The 16,910-nt window shown below is 50.2% G+C and overlaps 1 pseudogene; it reads right to left on the reverse strand.

Annotated features, from left to right (window-relative positions):
- Window positions 1–3,156, reverse strand: part of LOC116553259 — a 42,149-nt pseudogene extending 38,993 nt beyond the window's left edge.
- Between the last annotated feature and the right edge of the window lie 13,754 nt (window positions 3,157–16,910).

Here is a 16,910-nt window from a genome sequence, read left to right on the forward strand (position 1 = left end):
CCCCCAAAAGCCTGGCTGCAGGACTCCACAGTTGAATCAAATGCAAATAAGGAAGAGGTACCTTCTTTCTTCTTCTGCATGAGCTCAGGACCACATGGGTGAACCTGAAGTACTCTAGAAAGCGGCTCTAGGGAGAGATGACAGTGACCTTCAGAACCGGAGGGAGGGCCTAGCCAGAGTCGGCAAGGCCCAGGGGAACTGCCAGGACCCAGCAGACAGAATTGCCATGAGGAAGACACTGCAAAAAAATAAAATAAAAATACTTGTTAATTTCCTTCTCAAAAAAAAAAATAAATAAATAAAAGAATCTGGAGCAAGGGAAAATAACACAACTGGGATACTGCCATGGTCCCCAACTCAGCCTGACCATGAACATACAAGGGAATCACAAAATGTAGGGGGAAAGCACGCTGGACACTGGCTCCTGAGGGAGCTGAGCAGCAGGGAGCAGGGGCGAATATGTTGAGCCAGGACAGACTTTAGATCCCAGGTTACGTTAAACATTTTGTAAAATCAAAATGGCCCCAAGAGACACAGGCCTTCCAAATCTAAGTCCAGGGAGACAGGTTTATGGATCATTATTAAACTGCTGAGAAAAGGTATAAACCAGTAGAATATTAAACATAAATCAAACAAATGAAGCTGCAGTCCCATTAGTAATGAGGAGGCTTGGATGGGGGCCAGCAGCCCCTAAGTCTTACGGACACCGAGTTCAGAATGGGGGAGAAGAGACAGGGAAGGGTGAGGCCTGAGCTTCACTCCCCCGTGCTCGTAAGGCAGCTCTCCCCAAACCCTCTGCCACTGGGCCTCAAGCTAAAGAAGCGAAATGGGAGTCTTGTTCACAGCAGGCAGTGAGTACGTGTTTGCGGAGTGAACGGAGTGTTCTAATAGTTGCATGCCCTGATGCTCCAGCCAGGTGGGGAGATAGGAAGACGGGGAGAGGACAGAAGTGGAAAGAGGAAGCGGGGCGGTGGGGGGAGGCCCCTCCCCTGCAATGAACTGTTACTTAGCCAGCTTGATCTCCTGGTGAACAGAGCCAATGATGGTAGATGGGATTTTCCTGATTTGGAATTTGGGCTGAACCCTGAAACTCAGGATACTGGGAGGAAAGTCCCACTCTAAAAAGAGCACCTAGGCCACCTGAGCAGAATGCACTAAGACGTGGCCAGGTCGGCCCTTCGCCCATCCACCCTGTCACCCTCCTGCCTGGAGGAGGCACTCTCCAGCCTTTTAACACTTATGTTATAAAGAGGGAATTCTTTTTTTTAAACATCTGAACTTTTTATTGGCCTCTGCTCCCCAAAGGGTACCCTGCTTCTGCTGGCTGAATGTCTCAGAACTTTCGTGGTGTTGGTTTCAGACACCACTTTGCCGTCTACTGTCCAGTGAGTGGTGGTCTTTTGGATGGTTTGCATGGAATTGCTGCTGTCCAGGGCATCACTGAGACTGAAGTCTTTGCCATCTTCCAGCAGGGGTTGGAAGGTGGTGATCTCCACCTCCAGCTTGACCTTGATGTTCAGTAGGCTCTTATACTCCTGGGCCTGTCGCTGTCCCTCTGCCCAGAGCTGTCCTAGCTCTGACTCCAGGTATAGCAGGATCCCGTTGTGCTGCTCCATCTGCAGGGCATTGTGGGCCTCTGCCTCCCTCAGGCTGTCCTCCAAGCTGGCCTTCAGATTTTTCATGGAGTTCCTGTTGATTTCCAAGGATTGGACTGTACATCTCAGCTCCGTGAGCATCATCTCAGCAGCTCCAACCTCAGCAGACTGTGGAGACCACTGTGATGCTCTCCTCAATCTTCTGAGACCTAGTACTTGTCCAGCCCCTCTTGGTTCTTCCAAGCCATCTCGTCATTTTGGGCCCAGATGTCTGCCATGATCTTGGTGAGGTCCTGAGATCTGGGGGCATCCACCTCCACAGTCAAGTCACTCCAGAGCTGGCAATCTGGGCTTGTAGGCCTCTTACCTTCTTAAAGAGGGAATTCTTAGGAAGAAGCAGAGTATTGTGGAGTGTCCCCTCCTAGAAGGGGGAAAAGAAGAGGGGTGCAGCCCGTCACAAGTGGCACTAGGGGGCTTCAGGAGTGCCACTTGTGACGGGCAGGGGTGCTGCCAGGAGGGGAGACTCCAGCCCACCTAGTCAGATGGTTCCTGAACTGTGGAATCTCAGGTTTTGGTGCTGCTGCAGGCCTGAAAGTATAGCAGATGGAGGGAGGAGGAGATAATAAGACAGAATGTCTGTTTCCACACAAGACTGAATCTCTCAAACGTCACATGAACTGCCCTGGACGAGGCAGCCAAAGTGGGCTCAGCCAGCTCTCTCCCTACCGCTCAGGAGGCAGATGCCAGCACCTCTGAGTATTCTCCCCTTATGGGCCAGGCACACCCTGAGGGCCGTGCTACCGGCTCCTTCTCCCATTTGCCCCTCAGGAAAACCGGCCACGGGTCCATTTTCCAAAGCACCTACCATCCTTGCCCCAAGGTCCCCTCTCTACTCATCTCCCAGGGCCAGAGCACCAGGCTGGGCTGCAGTGGACACCAGGGGAAAGCCCAGGCCATTGTCCAGACCCCTGTGGGAATCCGAGCAGCAGAGGGCAGGGCAGATGAGTCAACAGTCCCCAGCACTTCCCACCTGCACACCAGGGGCATCTCCTGCTATGATAGTTAGCCTTTGTGAAGGGCAAGGGAAGGTCAGGCTGACTTCTGCCCCCTGCCCCATTGCACCTCCACTACCGTGACCAAGACACTTCTGCTGCAGCAGAGCTCGGTGCCAAGCCTGAGTGGGCAGGAGGGACACCCTTTTGTTTTATAAATTGTGTTCCTGAGGGAAGGCATTAAATTGAAGCAGAGGATTTGAGTTAAAACAGTTTGAAATGTTTTGACCTAGGGCTGTCAGTGTGGCATGAACAAAGTTTAGGCCCCAGAACAAGCTTCTCTACACCTGAGACCAGGCTCTGCTGGTCACTGTGATCAACTTGGCACCATTGGTTTATTCAGTAGCATTTACTGAGTGCCCTTGATATCCTGGAGTAGAGGGATGAGCAGGTTAGATGTGGGTCCTCCTGGAACTTACAGTCCGGCAGCTGCAATACCAGTAATGAAGCATAGGCGGCGATACTTGCTCTTGCTCCCTGAACACGGACTCTTGGCATTTTACGTGCATCAACTCATCTAGTCCTTTAAGGGAAAGTCCTGTTATTATCTCCACATTACACCAAGGCGCAGAGGGAGTGAGTAACCTGTCCCAGGTCACACAGCCAGTCAACAAGGAGATCAAGAACAGACACCCAGGTGTGTCTAGGTCTGGGACCTTTCTCTCAATCCCCTCACTCTGCGCCTTTTGTGATAAGACCTCTGAAAGAAATGAGGTGATAGAAAAGAGCCACTGGTGAGGCCACTCTTACAGAGGGTCATCAAGGAAGGCCTCTCTGGGGAGAAGCAGAGACCTGAAGGAAGTGAGGAAGGGAGGCATGGGAGTGTCTGTGGGGAGCCCTCCAGGCAGTGGAAACAGCTACACAAAGCCCTGACTCAGAATCAAGCAGGCACGTTCAAGGAACAAAAGGCAGGCTCCAAGGGAGGAGGAAGGCAGGGGTCCGGTGAAGCCAGACCCAGATCTCCTTGGTGAAGAGGGAGGGTCAGATCCAAAGTGCACAAGAAGCCACTGGGGAGCATGCTCTGATTCACTCGGGTGGAAGGGGGGTTGAGTCACTGTTCCCCACCTACTGGTGGGAACCCAGCCTTTCCCAGGGCCTTTGAGATCAGGCAAGACAAAATCTTATTGCTGGTGGGAGACAGAGGCCTGGTGCACTTCCCTGGCTCTAACAGGAAGAAGCTGGCACCTTTCAGGGCAGTCACTCCCAGGGGTGCCCAAAGGCCAAGGGCAGTGCTGTGCTCACCCTGGGGTGATGGGTGGGACACATAGGTTTATGTCTTGGGTGAGACCAGAGCTCCAGCTGCCAGTGAGGATGCGTCTGAATCCAGTTGGCAGACAACATGGCACAAGCTCTCTGCCAAGCTGGCCTCTCCTGCCACTAATTTCCTATTTGGAGGGGGAAAAAAAAAAAAAAAGTCTTTTCCCTCCTGGACCTGCAAGGACCCGAATGCGAATTACACCAGCTTCTGGCTTGCCTTGAGGCTCAAGGCTTCCCTGGGCAGTTTGGAGTTGGGGTGAAGGGATACATGGATACATGCTGATACCAGGGAAACTGTGGGTGAATTTTTTGGTATCGGGGGATCCTCAGCTCTTACACCCAACACTGACAGGATCGGCCCCCACCTCCCCACCCCACCCCCCAGCCACATAGCTGAGCCTGTGGGGGTGGAGAAGAAGGCTCAAAAAACAAACATGTTCCCCTGAATGTGAGTGATACTATTAATGGCAACAAAACTTACATTTACTGAGTAAGATACTGTTTCATTTAATCTTCACAATAACCCTATGAGCTAGGTCATATTCTTACGCGAGGACACAGAACCCCAGGACCCCAAGGTCACACAGATGGAAGAGGCAGGATTTGCACCAGGCCCTACATGACTCAAGAGGCTGTGTTCTTTATGCCTCACCAACAAGCCCAGATGAGGTTTATCTCCCACTGAATGCCAACGCCTCATTTAACCTGATGAACAGGAACAGCTAACACTGATTTAGTGTTTAGTAGGTGCCAGGTGTGGCACTAAGCATTTGCCACACATTATCTTGTTTAATCGTCACAGGTGGATTCTGTTATTACACCCCAGTTCACAAATGAAGACGCTGAGGTTTAGAGAGGTGAATTAGAGGCTCCAGGGCTGGGTCACAGGGGAGTGGGGATTCAGGCTCAGGGCTGTCCGAGCTACAGAGCCAGGCTGCGTGTTTGTTGCTGGGATTCCATTACCCTCAGGTGCTCTGGGGCAGACTCGGGTTCCTCATCACCCCACCCAGGGAGGCCAGTTTGGAGCTTTTGGTCATGAATAGGAAAGCTGAGCCTGTGTCTGTTCCAGGCTGAGAGCAACCATCCAGGGACATGTGCCACCCAGAGAAATTGCTCCAGCTTCAGCTCTTCCAGGCTGGCCGGCCAGCCAGCCAGCCAGGAGGTGCCAAGGCCAGTAAACCCAAAAGAGAGGCCCCAAGCCAGGCAATCCCTCCACCCAAACCCTGAAGCTCAGGCCTGCAGACCAATTGGTTTCCCATTATCCTCCTGTCCTGTGAGTGCCCCACCATACAAATAAGAAAGTAAGCTGGGCCAGACCCCACCCCCAGCCCTCCTTAAGGAGGACCACCCACCCCTGGGAGTCCCCTGCAGCCAACCGCAGCCAACGCCAGGCTTTGCTCAGCACCCCTGAAGGAGTGGAGGCAGGGTGGTGGGGAGGCAGGGTGGTGGGGAGGCAGGTGGACCAGGGGTCGGGCCATGGGCTGGGGATGCACCGGGACCACCTAAGGGCTAGAACGAGGCCTGCAGAGCTAGCAGGGGCCAGGCAGTGCAGGGACACCACCCAATCTCCCAGCCCTGACATGGAGGTGCAACCAGCAACTTCCCACACCTGGAAGCCATTGGCGCTGTGGGTGAAGCAGCTCTGTCCACCCCAGGACCCCCCAGTGCTCCTGCAGACAGCCCTCTGCTTTCACTTCCCTGGTGCTCATACCCTCTTGCCAGGTCTCTCCATGTGCCCAGACAGTGCTGAGCCCTCACACATGTTCTTGTTCATCTCCACAATCACCTCGGGAAAAAGGAGTATTATTGCCTCCATTTTTACAGATGCAGAAGCTGAGGCACAGAAAACATCATCACCCAGCACACCTGGTGAAGCCAGGATGAGGCCAGGCCTATCCCATTCCAAAGCCTTCCACCTCTGCCCACCGGACACCTCCGCACCCAAGTCTCCCAAGACGGACCCCCAGGGTGGGTCAGGCTGTGGGAACAAACCCTCAGCGCCTCCTTCCCGGGAAGCTGCTCCTTCTAGCTTCTCTCCCTCTCCCTCCTGCCCCAGGGGCCTCTTGCAAAGTAGAGGTTCCCCGGGCTAGAAGCTCTTGACTGCCCAGGAAAGCATGGATGCACAGGTCCAAACTCAGACACCTCAAGCTCCCTGGCTACAGTGCAGCAGCATCCAGCTCCCCAAATGTTGTTTACTAATAAATCCCTGAGAATTTATAATAAAGTTGATGGGGCCTAACTGATGGGCCCAGGACAAAAGGGAGCCAATTACCCAACACTCTCTTCCATGATCTTAAAACAGATGTTTGAGTGTGTAAAATTATGGCTCGTGGTTGAGAACTGCAGATACAATTCCAACCTTCCCTTTTATTGCCACTCATAAACGTTAAATGCGACAAGATCTACATCTGAAATTCAGTTGTTGCCATTTTGTCCCGCGTTTCTGAAGCCAAGGCTACATTTTAGAGTTGGTGTCCTCATAATTTACTCAACTCCTATGATCAACATGCAGAAAAGAACCAAATTCAGTCCCTTGCACGACACACAGCAGAGGACAGACGTGCAGCAGAGGTCAGGCCCTCTGGGCTCAGCCCTAACTATCCCGGGCCTGGGAGGAGAGGTAGAGGGGTCCCCAGACCCTGTCCTTCAGAATGTACACTTCAGAATGTCCTTCAGAATGTCCTTCAGAATGTCAAGCAATGCAAATCCGGACCCGCAGGCCAGGCCCCTCACCACCCCCCCCAGAACCCAGATCACCCTGATTCTGGGCATGTATGTACAGGCCAAGTAGGAAGGTGGGCTCCTGCATATTTGGATGTGATTTGCATACAGGTTCTCCGAAACGTTCCCAGGACTCCCACGGTGGAGACTCCAGGAAGGCAGTCATGCAACCAGCTCTGCGCAGTCTCAAGCCTCCTCACACAACTGCCCATCGAGGAAGTCCGGGGCACGGAGGTAGAGAGAACAGCAAAGAGCCTGGGAAAGTGGAGCTGCCCCGACAATTCTCAACAACAGTTCCTTGGCATCTTCCTCAACCCCAGAGCCCTTCTGGGCAGGCCAGCTGCTGGCCCTGCTCCAAGGGCCATCCTGGAAACCCTCAGCCAACATGACCCTGCCTGAGCATGTGTGCCCTGGAAGTCCTCGAGAAACCCACAGGCAAAGGGGCCTGTAATGGTTTATGTCCCCTTAGAAAAGGTATGTTGAGGTGCTCGCCTCCAGTACCTCAGGACATCCCCTTACTTGGAACTAAGGTCTTTAGAGTTAAGTTAAAATGAAGTCATTGGGGTGGGCCCTAATCTGACTGGCGTCCTTATAAAAAGGGGAAGTCTGGACCCAGAGACCTGCAGAGGGAAGACTACTGAAGAGACACGGGAGGTGGCTCTCCATGACCAAGGAATGCCTGGGCTACCGGAAGCCGATTCTCTCACGGCCTGAGACGGAACCAGCCTGCTGGCCTCTGGATCTTAGACTTCCAGCCTCCAGAATGGAGAGAGAACAAAGTCCTCTGTTTAAGCCTCCCAGGCTGGAGTCCTCCGTTACAGCAGCCCTGAGTGCACTCACGATCACTGGGCCGCTTGCACTTGGCCCTCTGAGGTCCAGGGCAGAGGTGCATCCATCCCAACATGCAGCTCCACCTCCAGGGCCCAGGAAGGGCCCTAACAAAGTGTCCACATGATTCCGTGGTTTTGGTGAAGTGTAAACTGGGCCATTTTAACACAAATAGGGCTGGGAAAAAAGGGAAGTTTACTCACCACGAGGTCTGCCTCTAAAATAATTCTAAAAAGGCCCAAGAAAACAGCATGAAGGGGACATCCCCACAGCCTCTACAGAAACCATTAACACACTGCCCAGCTTGTCCCCTCAAGGGCCCAGTGTGAAAGGGAGGTAGGGATGTCAATCCACATTCTCATCAGAAGGAGAAAATGACCAATGATAGCACATGTAGGTCCACTAGGAACAGAGAGCATGCTAAGCAGAAGACACACAAGTGACTGGCCTGGAAAAGCAGCATCTGTGTGTCCTTTTTTTTTTTTTTTTTGAGATGGAGTCTTGCTCTGTCACCTAGGCTGGAGTTCAGTGGCGCAATCTCAGCTTACCATAACCTCCACCTCCCAAGTTCAAACAATTCTCATGCCTCAGCCTGTGAGAAACTGGGATACAGGTGTGCACCATGACTCTCAGCTAATTTTTGCATTTTTAGTAGATAGGGTTTTACTATGTTGGCCAGGCTGGTCTTGAACTCCTGACCTCAAGTGATCCAACCACCTCTGCCTCCCAAAGTACTGGGATTACATGTGTGAGCCACCGCCGTCTTACCCACATGTCCTTCCTAAGAACAGCAGCCCTGCGATAGGGCCCTGACCCTGCTGGGCTGTATCCTCTGCCAGCGGGATGGGTGTATTCTTCTTTCCCACTTGCTTCAGAGAAAAGGTGAGGTCACGCATTGTCTGGGAACTTCCTTGATCACTGCTATCGTAAATGCGGGCAAATGCTTCCAGGGACAGTTCAACCCCAAAGCTATTTTACAACAGAATGTGAGACATTCGACTGGTTGAACCCCCCTAGTCCTGCCCTCACCCCAAACCACCTGCATCCTCACAAAAGCCGCTCTTCCTGCAAACCCACCCAGTCCTTCTCCTTCACCCTCAACTCCCTGTTCCTTGAGGGCCAAGCATTGGAGGAGGAGGGCTGTGGAGACATTTCCCAAACTGATTATTCTGCTCATGGCTCCTGGAATCTCCACTCTAAACATAGCCCATGACTTTCTTAAGGTATAAAACCATGTTTTTTCTAAAAAGCAGATCACAGCCGGGCTTGGTCTCTCATGCTTGTAATCCCAGCACTTTGGGAGACTGAAGCAGGCAGATCACTTGAGCTCAGGAGTTCAAGACCAGCCTGGTCAACATGGCAAAACCCATCTCTACTACAAATACAAAAATTAGCCAGGCATCATGGCTCACACCTGTAATCCCAGCTACTTGGGAGGCTGAGGCAGGAGAATCCCTTGAACCTGGGAGGTGGAGGTTGCAGTGAGCCAAGATCACACCACTGCACTCCAGCCTGGGCGACAAAGCAAGACTCTGTTTCAAAAAACAAAAAACAAACAAAAAAAAACTCAGATCCCTCTGATTGTACTCATCGCACATGAGAGCCCTCATTTAGCCACAGAAACCAGGCCACCCTCCTCCTCCACTCACTTACCAGTCAACCACCTCACCCACCATCACTCTCTCCTAAAGCTAAAAGCCCTCTGCCCCAGCCGCACAGTCAACCACCACCTGGCCCAGATCCTTACCAGCCTCCCTGCTGCCAGCCTGGCCACTCTCTCCCTCTGCACAAAACCAGCCAGATCGTTGTATAATGCAAAGCAGACTGCACTACAGCGTCCTAGCTTTAAAACTTGCCATGGCTGTCCAGGCGTGGTGGCTCATGCCTGTAGTCCCAATTACTGAGAAGGCTGAGGCAGGAAGATCAATTGAGCCCAGGAGCTTGAGGCTACACTGAGCTATGATCATGTCACTGTCCTCCAGCCTAGGCAAAAGAGTGAGACCCTGCCTCCAAAAACAAAAACTCACCATGCCTTACGAATACCCTCAGGAAAAAATCAAGGCCCTTCATCTAGGTACAAATGAAGCCCTCATTTGTCTCAGTATGAAAGACAGAAGTGTTCTGAGCCCCAGGAATTCCCTCCCCAAATATTTCCGGCCTCCATGAGATGTTGCTCACTTGGATGACTTGGCTGCCGTGTCTGACAATGGGCGCCAGGCGTCAGTGGGTTCCACAGCCAGGCCCTGGAGCCACAAGCAGCCTCAAGATGTGCTACACCTGCTGAGCTCCCTGACCCGCTCTTCTGCCTATTCAAATGGGCCACACTCAGGCAGCAGTGCCCCCAGCAAAGGTGCCTGGGCCTAAGGCACTGTGACTCGGGGGCCAGCTCTCTCCATGCACACACCCAGATGCCCTCAAGTTGCAGGGGCTGGGGTAAAGATGCCCCCCTCCCTCCTGTATCATAAGGGCAGATTCCTCCCTGCCAGGGACTCTTTGGCCTTTCCTAGAATCTGACTTTGCTTGTCACCATCCCATCTCTGATGGTGTTTCTCATCTTGAATTTCACAAGGCCCCCTTTCCAAGACCAGCATCCTTCCAACCCCTAGATCAAGTAATTACTGCAAAAAGAAGGCAGGGAGCCTTTTATGTGGCTTCATATAAAGTGGGGTCCTGGCGTTTCACCCACTGACAGCATCTGCGCTGCAGGCCTTGGGCCAGGGTCTTGTCAGCCTTATCTGTCTCCATTCTCCGCCCTGAGCTCTCCACCCCGACTACTGGTCACTTCCTGCACATCTGTAGTCCAGCTCTCCCTCCGCCTCCAGCTCCTCACCAGACCCTCTCTCCATTCACTTATGCAGCTGACACACACTCATCCTTTACCCCTGCTCTTGGCTACCTCCTTAGGCTGCTCCCTAGCTCCTTGTACTATCTTGTCACTACCTTGCATGCTGACTGTTAATTATCTATTGATTTGTAGGCCCCGCTAGACTAAGAGCTGGCCGCTCAGAGAATGGTTACGAAGGACAAATGAGCCAACAAACGAAGCCAGGCTCCCCATTCGTTGTAGCCCCCAGGTCCCTTGGTTGCCATGGCACTTGAGGTCAGAACATCCTGGGCTCCCACATGAAATCCTCCACTGGCCGCCCATTCCTGGGGGGTGGGTGCATGACAGCTATGCCAGATTGTCAGGAGCCACTTACTTTGTAAACTCAAATTAACAGGAAGCAATTTCATTAACAGATAGTGCTGCTTGATGAGTTAGCTCCAATTTAGGGCTTATTTTTAGTGTCCTTAAAAGCTGTATGGAGCAAGCTAAAGTGCTGGATCTGATTTAATGGAAATTGCCTGACACGTGTGTCACCCAGAACATCAGAGACCCCGAGGCCTTTCCCTTGGGCTGTGAGGGCCCCTCCAGGCCACAGAGCAATTCTCCAGTTTGAGGACAGGAGCAGAGGATAGGGGTGGGTACCTGCGAGCCAGCTTGTGGGTGCCATTAGAGAAGGAACCTCAACTGGCAAATGCCTCCTCCACCCTAGGGAAGCTTTCCACCTGGCCAGGAGAAAGACACACGCGGATAAAGAAGTCACAGACTTGCCTGCCACCCAGCGAGTCCAGAGAGTCAGGAGCAGCACGGAGTCAGGAGCAGCACAGAGACAAGCCAGTCACCTGGAGAAGAGCCGTTCCGCCTCCTAGCACTGGCCACAGCCAAGCTAGGGCCAAGCCCCATAGCCCACAAGACACAACATCCTGTGGTCAGAAACAGTTCCAGAGAAATTCTAAACTTTCCTTGGCATTTCTTCAGAAACGCTGTGCCTCTCCTTCTCCTGCTCCTCACCATTGTACTCCGCCTCGCCCTTTCTCGCCCTTTCCACCTCCCGCCCACAACCCCCATCACCTGCAGCTGTTTGTGATGTGAATCAGCAGCCCCAGTGATTCCTCCTTTACCCATCACCATCACCGGGACTCTATCTGCACAACAAAAACAGCAGGCTCACTTGGGAGCTTGTTAGAAATGAAACTCCAGGACCCCGCTGAAGACCTATGGAATCTGAAATTTGGAGGGTGGGCACAGTCGTTTGTGTAACAAGGCTCCCAAGGAATTCAGATGCACACTGGAGCCACTGCTATACCTCAAAGGAGGGCCTGGGGGCTGGTCCACAGTGAGATTCCTCCCAGCTTTCTCCTCCGCCTCTCCTGTGTTGTCTCTTCTGCCGGTTCCCAGATTGGACATTACAGAAATCTGGAAAACAAGCTGGCCAAGACAGAATTTGTAGACAGTGATGAATGCCAAGAGGCAATCCTCTTTGAAGGAATGGGGGAAATTTCATACACCGGGAAATCTTGTCTTTTTTTTTTTTTTCCGAGACAGAATCTCGTTCTATTGCCCAGGCTGGAGTGCGGTGGTGCAATCACGGCTCACTGCAACCCCCACCTCCTGGGTTCAAGCAATTCTCATGCCTCAGCCTCCCGAGTAGCTGGGATTACAGGTGTGCATCACCACACTCTGATACTCTATACTTTTGGTAGAGAGGGGGTTTCACTGTGATGACCCGGCTGGTCTCAAACTCCTGACCTCAGGCAATCTGCTCACCTCAGCCTCCCAAGGTGCTAGGATAACAGGCGTGAGGCACCACGTCCGGCCTTCTTGTCTCTTTTCTTCTTTCCTTTTTTTTTTTTTTTTTTTTAGACAGATTCATTCTTGTTGCTCAGGCTGGAGTGCAGCAGCGCGATCTCAACTCACTGCAACCTCCCCCTCCTGGGTTCAAAGGATTCTCATGCCTTAGCCTCCAGAGAGCTGGGATTACAGGCACCCACCACCATGCCAGGCTAATTTATTTTTAGTAGAGATGGGGTTTCACCATGTTGGCCAGGCTGGTCTCGAACCCCTGACCTCAGGTGATCCACTTGCCTCAGCCTCCCAAAGTGTTAAGATTACAGGCATGAGCCACCATGCCTAGCATTCTTGTCTCTTTTATCCCAGGCAGATTTGGCCTCTCCACCACAAGTTAAGGCAAGGAAACACATGTGGGCCTCAGGAGGCTCAATGGAACCTAGGCATTCTGAAGCTCTTCCTCGCTTCTCTGCAGTGGATGCCCAGGATTCAGAGGCCAATGGCTGCTTTCTAGGAGTCTCTATCCACAGCTACAGAACCCCACCTTCAACAAGGGTTAGTGCGTTGTTTCTGCTCCTTTCTGAGGCTACTAATGGGATCACACGAGGCTGAGTCCATTGGAGTGGCTCAAGTTAAAAGGAACAGAGGGACCTCCGTTCCTCCATCTGGGAGGATGGATTCACGGGTCACCCCAGGGGCAGGAAGCAGCACTCCCTCCCCACCAGGGGCTATGACCACGCCACACGGGAACATCTCTGGTCCTTAGATTGACTATGTACCTTGTTCCTCTGAAGCCTAAGCTCTTGGTGGGGTAAGGACAAGAAAGGAGGCCAGGAGGCTATGGTAACTGGGACTGTTGATGTCTGGGTCAGCTGCTCTGCACTTTAAAGGGCAAGTTACACACCTGTTGTGAGCAATACCTTTATTCTTTCTTCAATGCCTTCTATGTCCATCATCTCACGTGCCAGACAGGTCTGGTGTTACCCCAGTTTTATAGATGAAGGAACTGGGGCTGCTATAGGTTGTCTTTCCCAGTCAAAGCAGTTCATGATTGGCATCTCCTGGGAACTTGTTAGAAATAGACTCTTCAGCCCCACTCTGACCTGCTGAATCGGAATCTGCATTTTAGCAAGACCTCCAGGTATGCTGAGAAGCACTGGGCTGGGATCTGCCCGAGGTCTGAGATCAGTGCAAGATTCTTCTTTTGTAACAGTGATGCCATAGTTTGGGTGGTAAGGACCTAAGAGGTTAGTAGCAAAAGGCTGACTTTCTTGCTTGAGCCCCAGCTTGCTAGCTTGAGGCCTCTGTTAAACCATATTTATTTTGCTTTTAGCTACCCAGAAGGAGAGGAGGTGGCTGGCTGTGTTCTCCAAACTTCTGGAAATCCTCTCAAGGAGTGAAGTCTGATCTACCCGCGTGGAGCCAGCCACCACGGTAAAGGAAGAGCGATGGCGCCCCCATGTGGCAACACAAGCACTGCATTTTCACACAAGACCAGATCAGAATTGGCCCAAGGAGAACCTCAGATTCTTGAGGAGTGTTACTCCAACTAATGTTATACTCAGGGCGAATTTTTGGAAGGCAAAACCCCATAGTGTAGCCATACAACTTTCCAGAAAAGTAACGCTCTTCAAAACAGCTGGCATCAGAATTCGTGATTCTGCCATCCACCCATTCTGTGAGACTTACTCTTTCCTCATCCCCAAAAATGGAACGTTGGATGACTTCAAGAAGAGTCCTACCATTTTACCCCTCATTGAAAACAATAGAAAACAAGAAAATACTGCATTTCTGCCTTCAAGTGTTCACTGAGCACTTTCTCCATTGCGCGCTTCATGCCGGGCTACAGAGAGGCAGCCGTAACCCAGGCAGGGTCCCTCCTTCAGTTGTGGGATGCAGAAGACAAGGACAGGACCAGTCACAGAGGACAGACCTTCACCCATGCTGGAGCCTCCTTTACCATGGGTGAGGCTTTACCTCCTTTACTAACCTCTCAACTTTCCTAACCCTCTCAATGTTGAGGGGCCCTCTCAACTTTCCTAACCCACACAGCTCACTGGCTCCTCACGGCAACCTCCAACCTCACATGGGTCCTACAAACCTCCCCCCTGTTACTACTGAAAGATATCCTATAATTGGGAGAGAGATCCAAGATGGCTGATCACTAGCAGCTCGGGATTGTAGCTCCCAGTGAAAGCGCAGAGAACGAGAGGACGCCACACTTTCAGAAGAATTTTTGTTGCTCACAGACCAGGAGATTCCCAGCAGAGGAGCCCCTCGGGTCGCCAGCGTGACTCTTGTGGCTGGTGTGGCAGTTTTGCCAGCGCCTTGGCGCAGCGGTTCTTGGTGCAGAGTCAGAAAAGCACCATCAATCATAACGCTGCTGTTTTGGCCGGTGCAGTGGGTTGCTCAGATTCCGGCACTGGGAATCAACAAGTTGGACGTCCACTCAGGAACCCAATTCGAAAGTTGGTAATTACAAAGATGACAGATGGGTAAATTTATAATGAAGGGAAGAAACCAGCCTAAAAAAGCTGAGAATACCCCAAATCAGAACGCCTCTCCCGCTACAGGGGATCACAGTTCCTCATCAGCAACGGAACAAGGCCTGCTGGAGAACGAGTGTGTTCCATTAACAGAAGCAGGCTTCAAAAGGTGGATGATAAGAAACTTCTGTGAATTAAAAGAACTTGTTCTAACCCAATGCAAAGAAACTAAGAACTTTGAAAAAAGGTTTGACAAAATGCTAATGAGAGTAGACAATTTAAAGAGGAATATAAGTGAATTAATGGAGCTGAAAAACACAACACGAGAACTTTGCAAAGTATGCACAAGTTTTAACAGCCGAAATGATCAAGCAGAAGAAAGGATATCAGAGGTCGAAGACCAATTTAATGAAATAAGAAGATTAGAGAAAAAAGGATAAAAAGGAATGAGCAAAGTCTCCATGAAATATGGGACTATGTGAAAAGACCTAATCTACGTAAGATTGGTGTACCTGAATGTGACGAAGAGAATCAATCCAAGCTGGAAAATACGCTTCAGGATATTATTCAGGAAAACTTTCCCAACCTAGCAAGGCAGTACAATATTCAACTCCAGGTAATACAGAGAGCACCACAAAGATATTCCTCAAGAAGACCAACCCCAAGGCACATAATCGTCAGATTCACCAGGGTTGAAATGAAGGAGAAAATACTGAGGGCAGCCAGAGAGAAAGGTCAGGTTACCCACAAAGGGAAGCCTATCAGACTCACAGCAGATCTCTCAGCAGAAGCCCTACAAGCTAGAAGAGAGTGGGGGCCAATATTCAACATCCTTAAAGAAAAGAACTTTCAACCCAGAATTTTACATCCAGCCAAACTAAGCTTCATAAGCGAAGGAAAAGTAAAATTTTTGTGAACAAGCAAGTACTCAGATTTCATCCCCACCAGGCCTGCTTTACAAGAGCTTCTGAAAGAACCACTACACATAGAAAGGAACAACCAGTATCAGCCTTTCCAAAAATATACCAAAAAGTAAAGAGCATCAACATAATGAAGAATTTACATCAACTAATGGGCAAAACAGCCAGCTAACATCAAATGGCAGTATTAAACTCATATATATTATTATTAATCCTAAATTTAAATCGACTAAATCCCCCAATCAAAAGACACAGCCAAAACCCATCAGTATGCTGCATCCAGACCCATCTCACATGCAAGGATACAAAAAGACTCAAAACAAAGGGATGGAGAAAGATTTACCACCAAATGGAGAGCAAAAAATAAATAAATAAATAAATAAAAAGCAGGAGTTGCAATTCTCACCTCTGATAAAATAGACTTCAAAGCAACAAAGATCAAAAGAGGCAAAGAAGGAGATTACATAACGGTAAAAGCATCAATGCAACAAGAAGAGCTAACGATCCTAAATATATACGCACCCAATACAGGAACATCCAGATACATAAGACTTATAAAGAGACTTAAGACTCCCACACAATAATAGTGGGACACTTCAACATCAATATTAGACAGATCAACGAGACAGAAAATTAACAAGGATATCCAGGACTTGAACTCAGATCCGGAACAAGTAAACTTAATAAACATTTACAGAACTCTCCACTTTAAATACACAGAATATACACTTTTATCAGTACCACATCACACCTACTTACAGGTTTAAATGAAATATTGGTTGGCTGCTTGTTTTTTTCTTCCCTCATTTTTTCCTATCTCCATTATTAAGCACAATTATTGGTATAAAAGAGGTTTTCAATACCCATTTTTAGACTGCATTCTAGCCTGAGCAATAAAGCAACACTTTGGTTCTCTCTCCCTCTTCTTCCCTCTCTCTCTTTCTCCCCCTCCTTCCTTTTTTTTTTTTTTTCTCTTTCCTTAAAAAAAAAAAAAAAATCCTATAATTGAGACCATCCTTTCCTGGAATATATACTGACCCAGCTCATCCTTAGAAACTCTTTGCTGGAATTTACTTCCTGGAAGCTGGGCCTCTGAGTTGTCTTCCAAGACCATCTGTTTCCAGCTGTCTCTACTGCAAGCATTAGCTGAGTCTAATTTAAATAATAGATACTTTAAAATATATTTTAAAGCTTATGTAGGAAAAAAATGTAAGACCTCCAATATATGGTGGTAAGGGTCTGCTTACTTGTGTTAAGAAAAGTACTTGAAGTGCTTTCTCTCCCTCCACTGATCCAGGACTCCAAATCTAATAGTCCACCTGGCCCTTGAAGGATGTAAACCCAGACATGCTAGTGAACAGGCCTGATGAAAACAGTTTTCTGTATTCTTTTCTGCGTTGTGTTTGAAGCTGACAAATTCCACTGAGGAAGCAGGAGTA

The sequence above is a fragment of the Sapajus apella genome, unplaced genomic scaffold, assembly GCF_009761245.1.
Source record: "Sapajus apella isolate SASKATOON/1434 unplaced genomic scaffold, GSC_monkey_1.0 scaffold1, whole genome shotgun sequence".
NCBI classification, from domain to species: Eukaryota; Metazoa; Chordata; class Mammalia; order Primates; family Cebidae; genus Sapajus; species Sapajus apella.